The following is a 7,243-nucleotide window of genomic DNA, read 5'->3' as shown; positions in this document are numbered from 1 at the left end:
TCCCCCACAATAAACCTCTTGAACTTTTAATTTTATCTTGACATCTACCTTTGCAGGACCCAAACTGACACTTGAAGCTCATTTATAAAAATGCTAAAAATAGTTCCAAAGAAATGTGCTTAGCAAATGGGCACGTCTCTACTCCACATCAAAAATCTTCCAGAGGTCACGGCACCACTACATAGAGGCAGACAGAGCAATTCACAGGGGTCACATTCGTCCATAGAGGTCATCAAAAATGGCTGTTTTTGCTTAGAAAAAAGGAAACATTGTGGTTCATGTTATTATAAGTACATTAAGCTAGTGTCATCTTATCTACAGAGAAGTTCTGAAAAGTGGGACAAATTTATTTGGAACAAGTCAATGATGATTAACTGTATTCTCAATCTCTTTTTTGCTTTTCACATCTTCTAAACACAGGAACTAGAACATTACTGATGCATTATTTGTTTCCAAGTCAATTAGTGATTGTTGAAGATCTCTTCAAGAACATCTTCTTTATTATGTTCTCTTTTAAAGGCCAGTTCTTTTTGTTCTTTTTAGTGGTTAAAATTCTTTTTCTTCTAAGGTTTGCTTAAATATAATGCTGGAAAATCTGGAGAGGAAAGGTACTCTGTTCCCTACATGCAATTAAAAAGTATGTTAAACCCCAAAATCAGAAACTGTAAATAATAAATCCTAGTAGTAAACAAATGTTTCTTAACATTTCAGTAAACAATAAGTCAGATATTAATACAAAGAGCTAACAGAGTAAATGAACAGACATTAGCAGCATTAATTGTGATGATTAACAAATATAGTAAACAGAGTGAGACTAGATGCTTATCTAAATATTTGGAGGAGATAAGTTTATTTGGAATTGAGATGGCATCTCAGAACTAAGATAAAATATTAGGCACAGACTACAAACATCTCTCAATATAGAGTATTAGATAATCTATGTCATGTCAGTAGATTCCAATTACCTTTGACTCATTATTACTACTATTAGAGGACCGGTGCATGAAATTCGTGCATGGTGTGTGTGTGTGTGTGGGGGGGGCAGGTCCCCTCAACTGCCTGCCTCTGTTTGCTGGCTTGATTGCCCCTAACTACCCCCACCTGCTGGCCTGGTCTCCCCTTACTGCCCCCCGCTGCCAGCCATGTCTCCTCCAACTGCCCCCCTCTGCTGGCCTGGCCAACCCCAACTGCCCCTCTCTGCTGGCCTGGTCAACGCCAACTGGCCCCCTCTGTACCCTCTCCAATCCAGGACCCCTTGGATTGGAGTTTAGGCCCGATCCCAACTGGCAGTCGGACAACCCTCGCACAATCCTATGGTCAACCCCAACTGCCCTCCCCCTGCTGGCCTGGTAGCCCCTCATGGACACCCACCAGCCTGGTCACCCCACTCAGCCTGCTTATTCAGTCCTTTAGTCATCCTCACTAATCCCCCTGCCGACCTGGTCATAGGTAGCCATCTTGTGAGGACTGAGGGTTAATTTGCATATTACCTCTATTATACAGGTTTCTTAATGCTTTGTCATGAATATGTTTTGTTTTTTTCAAGTTTATTTTAAATTGTGTTATACCATTCTTTAATCTAGTTCATTTTATTGAGCACCAAGCATTTTATTGTGTAAAGCCTTATGGGTATCAACAACAGTAACAACATAAACATAAGTTTATAATCTCATATATCTAATATGATGCTTTTAAACATATTATGGGGCATACTTTCCCTATGAAAGCAAGTAGTTAGCCTTAGCCAGTTTGGCTCAGTAGATAGAGGTCTGCCCACTGACTGAATGTTCCCAGGTTCAATGCTGGTCAAGGGCACACACCTTGGTTGCAGGCTCAATCCTTGGCCCTGGTTGAGGTGCATGCAGGAGGCAACCAGTTGATATGTCTCTCTCAGACTGATGTTTCTCTGTCTCTCTATTGCTCCCCCTCCCTTCCATCCCCTCTCTAAAAAAATCAATGGAAACATATCCTTGGGTGAGGATTAACAAAACAAACAGGAAGAGTGGAGGAAGGCATGTTTTTTCTCTTTATTGCATTTATTAAGGTGACACTGATTAACAAAATTATAAAGGTTTAAGGTGCACAATTCTACAGCATATTATTTGTATTGTGTGTTCACCACCCGCCCTCAAGTCTTCATCTATCACCATTTATCACAAATTATACAGGTTTAAGGTGCACAATTCTACAGCATATTATCTGTATTGTGTGTTCACCACCCCAAGTCAAGTCTTCATCTATCACCATTTATCACCCCTATACCCTCCTCCGCCTCCTCTCACCTCCCCCTCTTTTGGCAATCACCTCACTGTTTTCCATGACCATGACCTTTTATTTATTTATATATTTTTTTTCTTTTTTGCTCTATCCTTCCACCTGTCTAACCCAATTCCCCACCACAGAGCTGCCAGCCTGTTCTCTATCTATGAGTCTGTGTCTATTTTGCTTGTTAGTTAAATTTGCTCATTAGATTCCACAAATGAGTAAAATCATATAGTACTTATCTTTCTCTGAAGTCATCTTACTCCAGTATTTATCTCCATGAGTAGTTTATATTGAATTTTTTGCCGCTGTTTATTATTTTTCCATTTCCCAGAAGTAGGAAAAGTTTAAAAACACAGAATTGGAGTATATTGGTTACTTAGCATCACAAACAAATAAATAATAAACCTCTACTTCTTCTTTTGGTTATTTTTTGCTAGAATTTTCCCAGTAGTTTTTGCTTTGAAAAGATTATTTTTTTAACAACAAGCTAAACAGAAGTCAAAAAGGTTTTATACTAGGCACTTCATGAAAAAAGGGAGACATTATCATACATAAATGCGCATATGGTGTTACAATTTGCTTCTCTGCTTTTCATTTTGCCTACAAGGAACTAATTCTACTTAAGAAAAAATTTCAGAAATCACTTTAAGGTTTTCTAATACAATAAAATACATTCCAGAAAGGAGTTGAAGTTTGATCAAAAACCTTAGGCCCATAATAACTTCACATATAAGATAGCTTAAGACTAGTCCATTACACTGAATATTCCATGTCAAGGGGAAACTGTATAATCGATATTTGAAGCTCAGTGAGAATGAGTTCACTTTTTTCTCTTCTAAGTAAAGATTTTATTAAATGTAAAGGAAGAAAAAGTGAAGGTCCTGGAGATGAGAGGAATCTGTAAGCAAAGAGAGTCCTTCGTAAAATCAGCACAAGACTAAACTGTACAACACCTATAGTGAAAAGAAAGGAAATAAAATAAAGGGATAAAAGGGACTTTCTAGTGTGAAAAGGGTATAAGAAAATGAGAGCAGAGAGTGAAGAATACAAATATCAATGACTATTATTTTTTCATAATGTTAATCTAGATATCCTTATCTTCTAAATCCAAAATTGCTGTAAAATCTATTAAACAAGTTCCACTTCAGGAGATAGATGACCAAGAAAAACTCTATAGGAAGAATAATCAGAAAAATTAAGAAGGAAAACAAAATTGCTCAAGTCCCTGTATATTTATCAAAGTAATAAAAATGTATAAGACCAAGATCTAGAGAAGTATAAGTTACATTAGGTTATCTTAGAGTTTGGGGGTCCTTTTGTTCTGAGTAATTGGCAATTATTTCAGCAAAAGTATGGTCGAGAAGCTAAAAATACTACATGAACTTTCCAGTGAACTCAGACTAGAGCAAATAAATTACCAGTATAGTTATGGAGAGACCCTGGTAAACTCATTAAGCTTTCCATTAGACCAAAATGTGATATCCTCTAGGACAAAGGGTGAAACAAAATAAACAACCCAGCAAAAATGAACAATATTTATATAATTTTAAATCTTGAAATTTAGAGATAATCTTCCCTAGAATGATTTCCTGCCAGAGCAAAATTTAATTCTCAAGGGAAGATAAATTCATCCAGCATTTTATTTACTGTTTTTTGTTTTGTTTTGTTTTGTTTTTTTTAAGAAAATGTCCAGCAATTAAACAAAAATATTCAGGCATAACAAAATAAAATATATAATCAAATGCAAAAGAAACAATGGATGCGGGTGGGCTAGAAGGGGTCAATGGGGTAAAAAAGGGACATATGTAATACTTTCAACAATAACGATTTAAAAAAAAAGAAGATCAAGAATGTGGAACATTTTAAAATATTAAATGTATTACTATCCTATGACTCAACCATGTTACTCTTGTAGACTGGTTTATAGTTTGTAGTTTTATATAATGGAATTTTTGTACTCTCTTATTTGACTGCTTTTACTCAGCATAATTATTTTGAGACTCACTTATAACACTGAGAGTAACAATAGTTTATTCATTTCTATGGATAAGTTTAATATTCTACATTTTTATATATTTATAGGTATATTAATGTATCACAATTGTCTATATATTAAACTATTGATAGGCATTTGGGTTGTTTCCAGATTTGGGCTATTGCAAATAAAGCTGCTTTGAATATTCGTTGACAAATATTTCTAGTGTATAAGCTTTCTATACTGTTAGATAAATACTTAGGAGTGGAATGGCTGAATCATCAGGATCTGTGCTCTCACCACTTTTACTCAACATAGTACTGGAAGTCCTAGCCAGCCTAATAAGGCAAGCAAAGGAAATTAAAGCATGCAGATCAAAAAAGAAGAAATCAAACTGTCCTATTTTGCAATGATGTGATGGTGTACATAGAAAATCTCCTGGAAACAAACAAAAACTCCTACGGTTCACAAGTTTGTAGTACACCAAATCCTCAAATAAAAAAAAGTTGTATTTCTACATATTAGCAAAAAACTCTGAAAACTAAAATTTAAAATTAAATACTATTTACATTCACTCTAAGAAATTGAACAAAACATGTATAGGATTTGTAGGCTAAAAACTACAAAATGGCCCTATCTGGTTTGGCTCAATGGATAGAGTGTCTGCCTGTGGACTGAAGGGTCCTGGGTTTGATTTTGGTTAAGGGCACATGCCTGAGTTGCAGGCTTGATCCCCAGTAGGGGGTGTGCAGGAGGCAGGTAATCAAATATTCTCTCTCATCATCAATGTTTCTCTCTCCTTCTCCCTTCCTCTCTCTGAAAAAACAAAACAAAACAAAACAATATATATTTAAAAAACAAACAAACAAACAAAAAACTACAAAATGCCTTAGGATGGTAGCTAAGACTTCCAATGCTATGTTGACTAAAAGTGGTGAGGACCAATATTCTGACCTGAAACCCAGTTTTAGGATGAAAGCATTCAGTTTTAGGATGAAAGCATTACCACGGAGCATGATAATATATATAGGTATTTAGTAGATGTTATTTATTATGTTGAGAAAGTTCTCTATTCCTTGCCTTTAACTGCTTTTTATCACAAATGGATGTTGAATCTTGCCCAATGTTATGTTGTTTTTTTTTCTGTATCAATTCATACCATGTGATTTTTTTGTCTTTATCCTGTCAATATGATGCATTGCATTGATTGGTTTTTTGACTATTGATCCAAATTTGCATCCCTGAAATGAATCTTACTTAATCATAGTGTATAATTCTTTTTTATATATTGCTGACTTGTATTTGCTAATATTCTGTTGAATATTTTTCGTCTATACTTATCATTGATATTGTTCCATAGTGGCATTTTTTTCTTTGTTTGTTTTGCTCTTGTCATTATCTAGTTTTGCTCTTAGTGTAAACTGGCCCGATAAAATGAGTTTTAAAGTGTGACGTGTTCTCTTTTCTGCTAATTTCTGAAACATATTATCTAGAATTGGTGTTAATCCTTTGTTAAACAATTGGTAGAATTCTTAAAACCATCTGGGCCTTGAGATCTCTTTCAGGAGTCTTTATGTGCAATTTGTTTTGTTTTATTTTTCCAAAATAATGAACTAGCTCTGGCCAATGTGGTTCAGTTGGTTGAGCATCGCCCTATGTACTGAGGTTATTGATTTGGTTCCTGGACAGGCATATGCCAGGGTTTTGGGCTCAATCCCCAGTGGGGTTGTGCAGGTGGCAGCTAATAGATGTATCCTTCTCAATGTCTCTCTCTCTCTCTCTTTCTCTCTCTCTCTCTCTCCCATCAATAAAAACATATTTAAAAAGTGAATTAAATTTTTAATTATGACAGAAGTATTTCAAATATCTATTTCATATTGATGGAGCTAGTTTGTGCCTTTAGAGAATTTGGTCCATTTCGTCTACATTGTCTAATTTATCTATTTAGAGTTCTTTATAATATTTCCTGGTTGTCTTTTGATGTCTGCAGGGTCTATGGTAAAATCCTGTTTCATTTTTGATACTGATTATTTATTTCTTCTCTCTCTCTTTTTCTTTGTCAGCCATTCTAGTGGTTTACTTGATTTGTGTTCATATTATTTTTTTATTTCCTAGTTTTTAAAGTTAGAGCTTAGATGATTGATTAAAACTTTTTTTTTTTGTTTAGGCATTTTGTACTATAAATTTACCTAAATACTGCTTTAGCAGTGTTCCACAAATTTCTGTATATTATATTTTTATTTCTATTCAGTTTAATGTGTTATTTTGTTTGTTTTTTATGTTACTAGAGACTCCAATTTTGACCATTGTATTAGTAGAAGTATGTTGTTTAGTTTCTAAATCCTGGAGGTTTCTGATGGGTTTCATTTTTTTTTAACCCAACTTAAAAATTTCTGTCTATTAATTGGAGTGTTTAGCCAATTTACACTTAATGTGATAACGAATATGCTTAGGTTAAATTTTTCATTTGTTTTCCATTTTTTCCATCTGTCTTTCTTTTGCTTTTACCTACTTCTCTTCCTTCTTATTCATTAAATACTTTATTTATTCCAAATATAGTCTTTATAGATTTAGTAGCTAGAACACTTTCTGCTATCAATTTAGCAGTTGCTTTAAGGTTTAGATGACATATTTTTAATATCTCACATTTTACTCATGCAGTTACTATTTTTCATGCTCATTATTTCATTAAGTCCATATTTATTTATATATATACACACACACACACGCACACACTGACTGTTAATGTGTCACATATTATACACACATACAATATCTCAAAATAGTAATCTATGGCAATTTAAAAGCTCAGTTTATTTGTATCCCATACCTCAGGCATCATTCTATTTTATTATCTGACATCTAGTGTCTTGAAAATATTTTTTTCAAGTATAGATATTTTTGTTGTTTCATGTAATAGTATAAATCTTGTCCTTGTTTCTCCATCTTAGATAGGAATGAGAGTTCTTTTAGCAATCTATACTAATAAAAAGGTAATATGCT

Source organism: Myotis davidii, unplaced genomic scaffold, assembly GCF_000327345.1.
Source record: "Myotis davidii unplaced genomic scaffold, ASM32734v1 scaffold2261, whole genome shotgun sequence".
Taxonomy (NCBI): domain Eukaryota; kingdom Metazoa; phylum Chordata; class Mammalia; order Chiroptera; family Vespertilionidae; genus Myotis; species Myotis davidii.
The sequence above is the reverse complement of the archived record's forward strand: the minus strand, read 5'-3'. Positions refer to the sequence as shown.